The following is a 16,133-nucleotide window of genomic DNA, read 5'->3' on the forward strand; positions in this document are numbered from 1 at the left end:
ACAAATGCTTGATTCATGTTACCCCGCATTTTTATGACCCATCAAACTTACCTACATTTCTTCTAGAATGTGACAAATCATACCAGATTTACTTCCAAAGCTAGCTCAAACTGAGTCTAGATGATTACGTCATGTATCGAATGCCACATTATCAACCATAAAACGAGATTGTATCGCGATTGTTGTAAATTATTGCGTTATGTTAATGGGATTGATCTCGAATGTTCTTGGCATTCTTATTCATGCAATTGTCATATTGATTACTTGATGGAATGACATCTATTGCTCAGCTCGGAAATATATAATTATTTTTACTATAATCGGAACCGACTTCGAATGGTCAAAACTAGAAAAAACTTAAAAGAGTTCCCACGGAAGGCTTTCAAACAAAAAAAAGAATCATTAAAATCAGTTCACTCTTTTAGGAATTCTGTGATAACAAACCAATAAAAATACAGTCGAATTGAGGACTATACAAGTTCAAACAGATTGTAAAGTACACAAGACACGAACTAAGATATTTGATTCGTTTTTACGAAATTTGTTTTTCCAAATTATCTAATTTGGCTGAAAGGCATGCAAAATAAAAAGTATTTTAATATTATATAAGAACTATCTCTCAATCTAAACATGGTACTAAAATAAACCAAGCACATTTCTCAAAACCTAACCGTTTCGCAAGTACGTCTTGACAAACTGTTTGAGCAAGCAAGTCCAAATAAAGAATACAAATAAGCGTATATTTGAGCAGGTAATTAGCCATCGCAAACAAATGTGCTGTATCGGTGATTGGCAGCATTGTGGGCCGTAGGGCTGCCACTGACGAGTTATGTTTATTTATTGTATAACTAGATTTCCGATTTCTTTTCCTAGATTTCCGAATTTTCGATTTAGAAAGGATAGTCAGAGGATTTAAGTAAAAAGTACGATTCTGGGTATGTAGGTATGTCAAAAATTATTCGATGAAAATGAATTACTTTTCTCTAGTTCATTGACTTTCGTAATTTAACTTATTACCAAGTGTAAAGAGAAATGGTTGAAATTAAGAAGTTCGTTTTTTAAGTTCTCAATAGTGATAACCCTATTTAAGGTATACCATGGTGTTAAGTTGCTACGAAAACTAATCGATTTGTTTTTCGTTTTCAAGAATTTGATAACATACTGGACGTAAAAGTGTAAACAGATTTTTGTAAAATAATCTCTTTATTTGGTGTACCTACCTACCTGTTAGATAGGTAGATAGATAATAGATTATTGCACACACGCAAGATTTACAATAAACACAGAAAAAGACAAATATATACCTGTTATTTGGTTAAAGTAATTATTTATTTTGCCAATTTGCAAACTCTAAAATAGCACTTAGATATGCTATCATTAGACAAAAATACCTCTTCATACTAAATAGTAGGTATTTTTAGTAAATTTCTCTCATAACTAAAACTTCGATTTAGCTCCCTAGTAGGGGCTTCAAAATTTCTATTGAAAATTGGTAATTTCAATGTCAGCTGCACTCAATGCACTGATGTTTTGACGGCGCGGGTTTGATGCCCGGAAATGCCTGATTGACGGATTTAACTCGCTGCTATGAAATGTTTTTCATATAGTTTAGTTCATTTGTGCATTATATGGATAAATTTTTGATAGATTTTTGGTGCAATTTTATTTTAAATGTAACTTTGTTTTAACTTGGCAATGTAGCTTTTACATGGCAAGAAAATTAAAATCAATTGCAAATAATCTTTTTTTTTTCTCTTTACTAACTATATAACTAGCGGTCCGCCCCCGCTTCGCCCGTGGTACATTTTTACGTTTTCTCTTCATAAGAACCATCCTCGTACCGTTCATTCGTAACGCCGTGACCAAGGGAAATAGGGATTAATTTTATATATTATATATAGAGATAAATTGAGCTAGTTTAATATAAAAAATTGCCCCCATACCCCAATGGTTGACAACTAAGCTAAGATATATCTATTTCTATTCACACTCAAGGGTCGCGGGTTCCATTTACATAACATAGGTCAACGATGCAATTATTTCCCATAACGATATGCAATAAAACAAAATGGACTCCCATTTACATGTTACGATATGTCGTATACAATAAACACATTATATTGTTTGAAAGACAATTATTATAAACGTATCGGACACTTTAATTGTACCAGCTTGTTTACCGAGCTTTCCTTACTACTGCTTAATTAAAACATTTTTATCGATTACATCTCGACAACGTTGTTGTGACATTTTATGAAATAATAAGTTGATTTTACTAAAAATATGTACCGTCGTAAACATGTTGTGTTTCATTTTTTCCTTACTTATAGTAACTCCTATTAATAATTTACTACCTATTAATAGAAGTTACTATAAAACATATTTAAATTATTAATATTTCGATTAACATAATCATGTGTACACGAATACATGTTACAGCGTATATTATGCAAATATTCAAATTCGCATGTCGTATCGTACGTCAACGAGATGTCGGATCGGCGTCGTGTCGTGACGTTCAAATGGTCTGCAACGGCTCCATAGCCATATAAGGTAATTTCCGGCAATAATATATGAACGAGTGTTAGCGCATTAAATGTCTATTCAAAACTATAATATCCCAGTGCGATATATTTCAAGTTTCAACCATTTTATTTTGCAAAGATGTTTCATATGAATAGACGGTCACGTGATAATTTAAATAAAATTATAAACCTTCCCATTTTGGTGTAGAATATATTTAAAATTATTGAACCGATTTTGATAAATGTCAACCTATAAGATCGCAATAGGTACGATTAATAGTTTCCATAAAAAGTACCTACATACAGTATGGAAAGCATATGGAAAGCAGTATGGAATATTTGTTATCACAGTGTTTATAAAAGAAATATACAACATCTGTCATATCTACGATGTACATAATTGACAGATCAATGATTGCTTCCAATTTTTCTAAAAGTATTTATTATTTTCTCTAAAACTATTTTTATCGTACAATTGTGATCGTAACATTCAACATGTAATTAAAATCAATCAATCGATGTCGCAATTGACGTTACATTATTTCTTAAAATATTCGTCACGCACTTAAAAATTCACTAAAAAAATAAAAAATAAAATTAAGAGCACTCCACAACCGCGTGCAAGCCAGCTAGGCATCAAGAATTAATTTAAATTTATATTTTCTGTAATAAAACGTTAGCGTAAACAAAGATTGTATCCAATCGATCTACATCACAGTTTGATTGACACACAGACGGACAGCCCGCTTCATTCGATATAATTACACTGCATATTTTATTGCATGCGTAACACGTGAGCTGATTTGCATCTTATTGCAAGGGGATAAGGTTGCTGTTGCATTGGGATGTGGTAATTACAATTTGACGGGTATAAACCTTGATTTTTAGATGATTTAGATTTTAGATGGATTCTTTGCTCGTAAAGTTTACTTGTGTTGATTATTTGCGAAATTGCTAATCAAAATAAAGCCATAAGAAATAGAAAAACATTAAATATTTGTTGACATTTAAACCTGAAACTAAGCAATAAGCATAACTTCTTCCATACAAATTAACTTCTAAACATATTTAAATATTTTTGGCAGTAAAAAAGTCAATGTCTTACGTTTACAAGATTATTATGTCATTGATAACTGGAGTCCCATTACTATATGATGAATTACCAATTATCTTTCTACTTAATTAAATTACCTAAAAATTATAATTAACTACAAAACTATCGTCGATATCGAGTTGCTGAAATCCGCAATTATTAAAAAATTCATAACTTATATTTTACACGAAGATATGTAATCAAGAAACAAACACACAATAGCCTGCGACAATGTAATCATCTGATGGGAGCAGAAAAAAGGAGATACTTTATGTACTTTGGTTTTCCTATCCATGTGACCTACTTTAAAAGTTTTGCTCCCACTTCTGATCTTTACTTTAAACTCATTAGTCATTACCATTATTTCCGATACTGATGAACCTTCGAGGCTACGTGCATTGCAATTTCTGGTCTGACGTCATCATATCCAGCATCTCTTTCAAAAATAGCCGCTATTACACAAAGAATGGAAGCTATAATGCTTTGTCACATGTTTTATCATAACATGCGGGAATCAATCAATAAATTCGGTCGGGTCGCCTGATTGATTGATTGATTGACGGACAGCTGACAGCGGCCTGGTAATAACAACGAGCGATGTATAAATATATACGTATAGTAGAGCCATTTTAATAGGCAACATTTGACAGTTCAACAAAATTCAACAACGTAACCTAGTAACGACGACATAGAATAACATGATATTTCGTTTTGTTAGAACTGCACATTTGCTTAACTTTTTTCAATAACGATTACATATTTTTAATAATAATGACCGATACAAGAAATTTTAAGATTTCATTTTACTGATAAACCATCCTAAACATAATAAACAATTTCTGAATTGAAGAACTGACGTCGCTACAATTTTGTGTCAATAAACCTTTTTTCTTTTTAAATACTAGAGACGTTACTCTAAAAATCGAAATCTGACATCTAGAATCGAATGCATTGATTACTTGTGAATAAAAATCATCATAAATTAATAAATTCGATTGACAAATGTTTCAAATCCGTATCGATTAATACACTTTAATCGATGTTTTTAAGCAGGTTACCTCTCTTCGAAGATAAAATTGATAGACGTCAAATGTTGCCTATTAAATTGGCTCGACTATAGTTTATTACTAGCGACCTGCGATTTATTGATGAATATTCAACATGAAGGACCTTTTATTTGAATTTACAATATGAGATGGATTGATTTAATGAATCTAACGTGCCAATGTTCTTCAGAAACAGATCTTTAGGCATAGATATGCACTTTCCAATCGACTGAAACATCACCACTTTTATTCTTTAAAGACCAAGGAAACAGTCCTCTAATTTTAAGCGAAGGCGATTAATACGCTCTGGAATTATACCCAATGTATTTGGCAATCAATTATCAACATTTCAATTATATGTAGACCGTCTATAGGATAGAGGAAATCGTTTCGGATAAACAATGACATTCATTTTTTCAGAATTCGGCTCGTGCATATTCTGACGTCTTATTAACTTTCACTTTGCCCAAACCCATATGCAGATCGCAAAAATAAAAGGGCCGAAATATACCTGCATATGCCTGGTAGACCTTAATCTATTTGAACTATAAAATAACTATACCTAAGTTAGACTACGCATGGGTTCAAGGTTTTCATCACGTTTCATTTACTGAATTTGCCTCTCCATAGCCCAACTATTATACCAAAAAATACTTTTCTGGCAGTCCAAATATCACCAGCTTGCCTAAAGCCCAGATGGCTACATTTCTGCCAGGAAGTTTCCACGGAAAAAACAATTTTAATTCCCAACGGAAGCTCGGGACTAAATCAATATGATATGACAGTTACGGTCAATTTATGGGCGCTAGTTAATTACAAACGGGTGGGGGTGGGGGAGTCTAATGACTTGTAAAGATGCTGTGTTCGGTATGTTATTGTTTGTGGTATGTTTTTATGTGTTTTAGGGCAGTTTGGAATGGAATGTGTTCGGATTTTGTATAGCTTTGTGATGAGATAGTTGGAATAATTTTACATATATCTTTGGCAGTTAGACAACTCCTTCTTGATCTATCGATTATTCAGTCTTACTGATAGATTAGATTGTACCAGCTTATTAACGTCACTATCCTTAAAAAATATTGTTTAAATGATATGTATGTAAATGAGTGAGATAGTAAATTAAAATACATTAAACGTCGAGGATTATTAGAGGCTGTAGGACAGGACAGAAGGATTTTTATATCCCACCCATATCATTATCTTTAAACTTTTTCCTCTCACTGTCTCCATAGAAGCAATAGTAATGAATAAATCCCGCTTTAAACCCCTTTATCGCCTACACTACGCATGTGCTGACTGCTCGCTACACGCCTGTCAAAACACCATCCGTTCGCGCCAATTGATACAACACAAACACTGTGGGTAATGTACGTTTGATTGTGATGTGGCCATGTATTCATTTTATTTTATTAGTGAGAATTGATTAGAAAATATTTGAGAAAAAATTGCACAAAAATAATTATTGGAACAAAGGTTTTTTCATTCGTGTGATGGAAATATTGCATTTTATGAATAATTTTGTGAATTTAAAAAACTGGCTTTTGAAAGGCTTAGTTAGTTGATAGTATACCTAGTAGGTTAATTGCAATTTTTTAAATTAGATATTTCTTACACATATAATTTAAGTCTTCTTCTAAGTAGGTACTTTTTACAGCTACCTACTACAAGCTAAATATGGAATTAATGCCTATTTACTTACTAATAGAATTTCAATAAATTACTCAACAAAAAAATCATAGCCACCATCTCACATAGATACTTTATAGCGCATTTGATCGAATTATACCTTCCTATGTTTATACAATCGACTTTTTGATCTGATTCTAACGACGTGCCGCGCGATCCGAGCAATTCGGTCGATATTACGGCATCGATTATTTGATACTCGTGAATAATCGATATTCGACATGTTTATAGCCTGTGCTGAAACAATCAGTTTGTAACTTGTTTTTTCAGAGCAAATAGATTCCTTTGGTGCTGTTTGATTTGATAAGGGTGTAGGAAATTTATAATAGCTGTAATTTATATACAGATTGTCGTTTGAAGTTGAAACTCCTGCGCATATGGATTGGTTTCGCTGATTTTATTATAAGATATCGATACAACCACAAATATATTATTTGAAAAAGATAAAATGTTTTAGTAACAAATAACAATCAAGATTTTTTTTTGTACATTGGTTAGAACTTTTCAAAAACGTAATTTTATATTTAAGTAGGTACCTACCTATATTTTGAAAATTTTCTTTAACCTTTAGCTTTCTCATTAGTTCATTTAAAAAGTGCCTAGTAGTACCTAATATCCATGTATCGATGAGCATGCCACTAACACACGTTATAATCAATTTCATTTAATAGCTCATTAATCAGTATTTATTGGTACATTAATTTTTATGAAGCTAAATTCTTGGGTCATTACTTAGTAAGCAGATACGTACTCAATAATTAAATCGTCAGTTTTATGTAAAATTAACGGTTATACATTCACTTGAGTAACGTTCAATCTTACAGAATTAAAACAAATCGTGTTATAAAAACGATCGTAAAGCACACGAAGAAAAATGTAATATTATGAAAATTGAAAAACGTGATTCACGTTTTATTACATTCACGAAGAGTCACCTAAAACTACAAGAAAGCACCTATTAAAAAAACACCACCGGAAACGTCGACGTGAAACCCAAAAGAGCGCCCAAATAAATAAACTAGTTTACACGTCACGATATCGGAGCGATAAAAATTCTTTGGTCGTAACGTATAAATCTCGCGGTGTCAATTAAGTCAGCCTAATGTCGTATTTATGTAAATCGGTGACGAATCGTGGCTCATAGTGACCGAAGTGACCCGTTCGTTGATACATAACTTAACAAATGTCATAGGATTCCCGCACCCGTAGATCATGTGTTATCTCTGTCTAGGTCTCTTGCGTCCATCTAGACTTGTTTTCGAAACATCTTTATTATACCTAGCTGCTGTAGAACATTGGTAAAATGAATGTCTATTTGTTTGTGACATTGAACCTGACATTCGATATTGAAAGAAAGAAAGAAAGAAACATTTATTTATCAGGGACAGCACAAGGATATTGATTGTTGATACTTGATAGGATTGTTGCATGTAGAGAGTGATTCAAGATCCTAATACTATCTTGAAACTTGACCTATGCTATATTTAATTCAACATAAGGTAATTTGTTGAATAAGTGGCACTGCTAGCTACTGCTACCTTTTGCATGTATGCCGTGTCGTGAGAAAAAGGAAAGAACAAAACAAAAACTTAAACTTAACATAAAGTCAAGATATGGAAGTTACAATTACATTTAACCAATAAAACATAACATTGTAAAAATAGATATTCACAACAGTTTCATCAATAAGATAGATTGAGACTACACCACAGAACTATATTTGATATATAGGTAGATCTGTGGAATAAACTATAAAGTGAAAGACCTAACACAATTTTTACATCTTCGTTAAAAGAATGCAAATGCTATGCCATTGAAATCCCACTCAAGTTGTAAAATCACAAGGATCGGCATTTTCTCATATTAACATTGACCGTTAGGAGTGGGTGGTGTTACCATTTTGAGTGGTTTTAAACAAATAAATGGTTATGTTCTTGACATAAAACGGTTGCTGATTTGACCACTAACGGTTGAAATACTATAGAGTATTGGAATAGCTTTCAGTTGCGTGGGAGACGCGAACGTAGATGGTCGTGTGATGTTTTAGTATTTTTTAATGATGAAAACATTTAAATATGATGTTAGAAAAGCTTTATATGAGCTATTTTAACCTTTGTAGCCCTTGCGCCTCAGATGAAAGGGGATAAAAAGTTCAAGGTGAAAAATATATCCCGTTTCAATAAGGAATATAATAGAACTTATAGAACCTATACAACATAGTATTTCTTGTAATTTTTTTTAATATTCTGACAAACTTATATAGGTACATTTTAAAAATATGACAAGGAGAGCAAACACTGCTAAAACTAGGAACATTGAAAGTAAATTCATTTTATACTGAACTAGCTGCTCCGCGCGGTTTCACCCCCGTGCCTCCACCCCTGTTGGTCGTAGCGTGATGATTTATAGCGTGATGATATATAACAATTATACTATTAACCTTGCTAATGTGTGCTAATCACTTGTTAATAATTTATATATAATTGTATGTTTGTAAATTGTAAACAATAATAATTAAATAAACTAAGGCATTTAAAATCACCTTCCTCGATAAATGGGCTATCTAACACCGAAAGAATTTTTCAAATCGGACCAGTAGTTCCCGAGATTAGCGCGTTCAAACAAACAAACAAACTCTTTAGCTTTATAATATTAGTATAGATAGTAAGTACATATTTAAATAATAGACTCCTCAATTCTTGTTGTTATTAAGATTTTCCTTGGTCTACCAAAGTCTACAATACCTACCTGTAAGCTGTAACTGATTTTGAGAACTTTAAAAATCACCAAACAAAACTACTACCTACTAAGGCTAGTACCTAAAGGCAAGACTAATACAACAATTTTAAAACCGTTTTATATCGATAATTTCTCCTCGTAAAACTCGACCATCTTTAAATTACAATAAAATTGTCAAACAATATTGATTGTTCTACAAACTTCGATAAAAAGCAATTATCATAATATAAATAATTTCATTCCTATACCAATAACCGCGGGCGACAGCCAACATGTTAATAGCAGAAATAAATTAAGATTCAAAACAAAATAAATATAATAAATATGGCGGGTGATTAACGGCGCCATTGCAATGCGCGGGAGCGGCCATCTTGTTGGACATTATTTTGTAATATCTAATATTATTTAATTATTATTTTAATTTTAAAATCGTTATTAAATAATTAAATGCCATGTGTGTTCCGGTTTTATTAGTTTAATAAATTTAATTGACAATAAATTAATATAACCTATAAACTATAAAGAAATCAACTTTATTTTACAGATAAATGGATAAAAATACAGGTTTTATTAACTCAAACAATTGGAGAACTACCTACTGAATAAAATTAATTCACTTATCATCGTAAATCAGTTTATTGGGAATTAATAATTTATTGAGGGAAATTATTATCTAAAGAAAACTAGCTTCACGTTGCGGATTTTCTTGCTCAATTTACAAATATATAGCAAATGTTTTTTTTAATCACATAGGTAGCTAGTTTCTTGCTTAAAACATCGGTTTATCGATTTTAATGAAAATTGATTCAGTACTTCAATTTATTAAAATAAAAATAAACATAGATAAAAAGATACTTAATTACCTGAATAGGAAGCAGGATATTTACCTGTACAGGAAAAGTGATGTCTTTCTCTTATTCACACACTTTCCCTATATTTGTCCTTGTCATTAATATTGTCAATATAGTAATCGTGTTTCCATGACAACAACATTTATACAATTAACCTTGCTAATGTGTGCTAATCACTTGTTAATAGTTTATAAAGAATTGTACGTTTTTAATCAATAATAATTGAATAAACTAAGGCATTTAAAAACAATAATGGTTATAGATAAGTATGTTAATTGAAATTAACCAATATTAAAATTAAAGAAATGAACATGTCAAGCTAAAAAGAACATATCAATCATAATTTATTCCTTTTAGAACTGTTACAATCGTCCAGGCAACGTAAATGAAATAGACCTTTATTTTTATACCTATACTATTAATGTAACTTAATTTATATAATTATATATATATATATATATTATATTATCTTAATTTATTAAAAAAATAATTAAGATACACCACTAAAATATCTCTGAAAATAGACAAACTACACAATTACAATTAACTTACAACCAACTCAAGAGAGTTGCCATACATCAAATAATTTTAACGCCCAATTAAGTGTAATTACAAAACTATGTAGCCAATGATTAATCCCGGCACTGACATTGCGCGGGCGCCATTTATAATTACGGTCACGCTCCACGCGAGCTATCATTCCGTGGGAACACCATCAAACGCGGCGTATTGATTTCGTGTTTATTGTTTCAATATTGACGTTTAAATAGTGTGTCGTCGCATTTTCCACGTTTTTTTCAATTGTTTTGTTCTAGGTCATTGTAATGTACTGACATGGATAGAGCAAAGTATTAGAGGTAGGTTATTCAGTTCAATGCTATTAATGTTTGTGTATTTCTTAAATGAATGATTTATGATTTAAGACTTAAATGGATTAGTGAAATATAAGAATGTGGAAGTATTTTAATTTAAAATAGACACTTAATTCAGTCAATGGAATGTTTTTATTAGACTAGGAAAATATCACCGTTGCTATCATTATATTAGGTATGGAAGTTAGAACTTAGAATATTGAACAATTCATTAAAAAATTTAGCGTGAAGTAGGTACCTACCAAATATTTTAAACAAATTTTAAGCATAATAATATACAGGTGTACATTATAATAATACATATTTAGCAATTTTTATAAGGTTATAAAAATTGCTTAATATTATTAATTATTATCTATTAGGTAATACCTACCTATCTATATATATACAGCTTTAGATTATTTAAATGATAAAATTACCAATGAAAATAACCTGAAAAGTTACCAAATTTTTTAGAATTTAGCTACAGACTGTAGATATCTAGATATAATAGGTAGGTAGTCATTTTATTTCGTCATGTTTCAAAAACGCGTGGTCAGGAGTAAGTATTGTAAGAAGTTTTCCGTCAGTTAGTTTAATTAATCTTGACAATAAATACCTAGGTAGTTATTAGTAATAAATTAATAATGCATTGTCTAAGGGTTATTATGTTAGGTACATAATATACATATTTAACATATTTTATATTTACATTTAGCTAATAACTAATAAGTAACTGAATAATATTGAAAAATATGTACAGAATTTTTCCTTGGTTATCTTTATGTTTGTTATATTTTGGTAGTAAGTAGTTACTTCAGTAGTCATATAAGTAGGTAGGTATATTCATTAAAGGTTCTACCTGTTACTTCTATGATTAGTTAGGTTACCTAGTGTTTTTACGTTAAGATCATAATTTATAAATAAACAAAAACTTTATACCTCACTTAGTTTTGATAATGAAATAATTTTATTTTCAAACCATTTTAGTTCAGGATACATCGCCCATTTTTGCAAGTGACTACTTTCAAGCTAATTTTCCGTTTGTAGCTTTATTTTGATGAGACGCCCAATAATTTCGTGTACGAAAGTCTCGATTGTGGTAGCTAACAGAGATAACAAGGATAAAAATTTTTGATTTGATGGTTCTCAAATATTTATTACTAGGTAACTGAATTTTTTTTTTGTTCAATCTCAAGATAATTACCTAAATTATTCGAAAAAATATTTGTCCTACAAAATCTATGGTTTGTTCAAAAAGTCCCCCTTTCCAAAGTGTATCTATAACGAGGTCATCATAAATGATTACTAACAAGCTGATTTTTTTGTTTTCACTTAGTTAATGTTTATATAATTCAACAGACATATTGTCCTACAAATTGCGTAATAAATATTTGAGAACCATCAAATCAAAAAATTTTATCCTTGTTATCTCTGTTAGCTACCACAATCGAGAGTTTCGTACACGTAATTATTCGGTGTCTCATCAAAATAAAGCTACAAACGGAAAATCAGCTTGATAGTAGTCACTTGCAAAAATGGGCGATGTATCCTGAACTATTTCATATTTAGAACACTATCGAAAATAGTAGGTATGACACGTGTCAGGAGCAAAATAAAACAGTAGGTCCTTAGTTACAAACGAACACACTTACATAACTCAACAAATAATATTATTTATTTTACACGGCACTCGTAACATGTGTGTTTTAATGTACCGTGGCTGTAATAAAACTTATATTATATGTGAATAGGTACATTTCCATGTTTATTTTAAAATATTTTATTATACTGATAATTTATGTATTACTCATAACTGGGGTATGGTACATTGCTATTTTTACCTTTAATGTACAACAGGCAATTTCAGATAGGTAGGTACCTGACCTATCACACAGGTAAAAACTAAAAAGCAATTTATCGACTTCAGATGGATTAAAACCGGGAGCATAAATAGTACTGAACACTACCTACATAGGTACCTACTTATGTAAATATGTACTTTGCTGTTAATATAAGTTACTATTACGAATCTAATTACACTCTATTTTATTTATCAAAAAGGGTCCATTCATGAAAGAATACGCACCTACCTAGTTATACCTAGGTACACTTTGATTATTTATACAACATTAAAGTGCTTATATTAAATTGATACTTATAGGTAATTAAGTAGATTTTAATTTGGATATTTATAATCCCATAAGAATGCAACCACTTTCGCAATTTTTCTTATAATATACCTACCTAGGTACGTACTCTTGCTGTTTTATATTGAAGGAATATACTCAAACATGACGCAGTTTTCTTACTTCTTGTAACTACGTACCTACCTATTATACAAATATGTTTAGGTACCTAGGTATGACCGTATGACCCGTTACCTATGATCTTTATAATTTAAATCGGTATCTTTTATAAAACAATATTTGTAAATAGTTAATTTTAAAATAGGTTGCACCATTGCACATTTGCACAAAACATCGTTACACCAAATAAATCTTTGTAAAACAAAAGTGATTAATACTACTGCACGATTAACATAAATTAAAAAGTGTTTAATCACGCATAAAATATTCGCAACTCCGGCAAGTGGAAATTTCTTAATAAAAACCATTTTATTTAAATGCAAATTAAAAAAAAAATATCGCAAAAATGTTCCAAGTCGCAAACGTCAAAAGGGTTATGTTTGCGTTTTGTCTCTCTCTAGCACCCCGCCCCCCTCCACCCCCCGCCCCGTCGCCCGCAACGCACTACAACTAAAGATGGCGGACAAGAAAAATATATTATGCACTTCATATTTCGTTGCACTCTTGTGCGAACATTTTCCGCTAATTTGATTGCTGATAAACTGTGTGTGATTTTGGATAGTTTTCTAAAATTTGAAGTGTTTGGTGTTTTATTGTTAGTTTTAGAACGCACAATCTACTTATTTTTAAAATATAACAGCGTGTTGATATAAATAGTAGGTAGTAAGTAATAATAATTAATATGATTTTAGTGGAATGAACAAGAGGAACTTTTCTTTAGATTATAACATTACTGTTCGTGTTCTTCTAACTTCTGTTACAATTCTCTGCCTGCATAACAATAAAAAACTCTTGTATATTTTTAAAATTAGGAAGAAGAAGAATATTAAACGATATTCATGATTCTGAAATTATTCACTTTTTATTAGTCCATTTTTGAACAGGCTCAATCTAAAGTTATATTTAATTATCCCGTCCGTGCGAAATAAACCAATAAAATAATACGAGCTTTTTATCGTGGATATTATACTTTCAAATACGAATAAAATGCAAATTTTTCGCAATAATATCGGAAAACATAAAATTTTCGAGGCCTCGTCGCTACAGAATATTTCACAGAACCGACGCCGGCCGTCGCCTATACATCACTGAGAAGTTTTGCTGAATTTGCCAACTTTCGTTTCACCAAATTCAGTCTCACAGGAAACTATTAGCGAACGTTACTTTTAACTGAATAAACTGTAAAATATAATTGATGTTATATTATGTGTAAAATTAAGTGAAACTGTAAAACATTCACGATTTAACATCGCCGTGAAAACGTTTCCCCGACGTTTTCCAATCGCTTACCTTACAGCAGAAATTCCTCGGAGTGTCAACAAGCAATGTCACCGGTTCACCGATCACCTGCACCTAAGCAAACTCAACTATCCTTTGTTTTCCAAGTGATATTTGTTTTGGACATACGCGAACGGAACGGCACTCGGTCAGGCGCGTGATCCACGGGCAGATATTTGGGCAGGTGTACGGCGGTATCGCGGCGGGTAACACAACACTGAGCACTGGGTATGGTTATTGGTTAGCAGTTAGCACTCGCGGCAACACGTGCGATTGTTTACGGTCGGCGCGGGCGGTGTGCGCGACGAGCGGTCGGGGAGCGCGCCGCGGCCGGAGTGACGCGCGGCGCGGAGCGGGCGCCCGCAGCGCCGCGGCGGCCGCCCGAACTAGCGCACTCAATCAAACGTCCCCGTGATAAGATGCACTCGCTCTTTTTGCATTGCTCCACGTTTTTTGTATTGAAAAATATGCGCTGCAGGCGCTGTTGCGATTTATTACGCTAAATCTTGAATGAATTAACATTATTAATCGTTAAGTATAGGTTTCAATTATGAACAATGAATTATTGTCAAACGAAACAATGTTGTGTTCGCAATGTGAGGCTTTAATGTATTAATATAATTTTAGTTCTGTTATTAATATGATGATTGTAATAATTAATTATTGTTGCTAGGTCAAATAGGTAATCATGCAACAAGAACAGACACCTTCCCAGTTTATTCGATTCTTTGATTTTTTATGCCTAATTAAAAATCGGTTTGGTTTACTGAATGCCAAAAACTGTTTCCTTCACTTTAACAATCAAAAACTCTCCATTTCATTAAATAGGTAGGTATGATATATATAGGTACCTGCCTATGTAAATTATGAACATTATTTTATTATGGTTGATGCTTTTATACCTAATACCTACTTACAATAGGTATAAAAAATAAAATAATACTGGCTACCTACCTACGAGTTATCGCTTTTTTTTTACTACTTATAGGTAAATTTATCAAAATAAGCATAAATGATCATTTCTGTTAATTTTAAAGATATTTGTATTTTTTTGAGATCTTAAATCAATGTCATGCCGATATTAGTACAAGGTCAAAATTATTTTTAGACATAGGTACTTAGTTAATTTACGCACAATCTTCTTTTCTGCAGATATATTGTCAATAAATTATTTAATTAAATATCTGCAAAAGTCTTTAAAATTATCAATAATTCTGAAATAATATCGTCTAAAAAATGACGATTTGCATGCAAACAGATTAAACTAATATTTACGACAATAATTACGCGAAGAAAACTTGCGACTTATTGAAGTGTCATTGACAAGTTGAAGTCAAAGGTTGGAGCGGGAGGGTGACCTTGCGGCTATCCCGCTCGCACGAGGGCGGGGCTTACAGCGGCCCCGCCCACCGCCGTTCCCGCGTAACTCACTCGCGATGCTGTTGTGCCTACGTTTTGTATTTGGAATTCGCGCGTTGACATTTCGTTGAGGAATTAAATGTTTTTTTTTTTAATAGCTTATCTGTTTTATAGATAACATATTTTATCGCACGCCTATTCTGTACGCACTATGCTGCTGGCTGGTTGACATTTTGCCGCGGAATTCAGTGATTTTTCATTATCTTTCCAACTCGGATTGTCTAATTAGGTTTCATGTTAACTTTGTAATTAATTATTTATCCATTAAAACAATGATTTATCTATGTACATAAATGTATAACGGAATTTAGATTACAGCTTCTCCCATTGCTTTTT

The 16,133-nt window shown here is 31.8% G+C and overlaps 1 protein-coding gene across 1 annotated transcript in view; it reads right to left on the reverse strand.

The window, feature by feature from the left end:
* Positions 1 to 14,699, reverse strand: part of LOC123690880 (protein tiptop-like) — a 211,561-nt gene extending 196,862 nt beyond the window's left edge. The window contains exon 1 of the mRNA XM_045634991.1: positions 14,391 to 14,699. The gene's annotated coding sequence lies outside the window, so the exon portion shown is untranslated. The remainder of the gene's footprint in view (positions 1 to 14,390) is intronic.
* Between the last annotated feature and the right edge of the window lie 1,434 nt (positions 14,700 to 16,133).

The sequence above is a fragment of the Colias croceus genome, chromosome 4 (genome assembly GCF_905220415.1).
Source record: "Colias croceus chromosome 4, ilColCroc2.1".
Taxonomy (NCBI): Eukaryota; Metazoa; Arthropoda; class Insecta; order Lepidoptera; family Pieridae; genus Colias; species Colias croceus.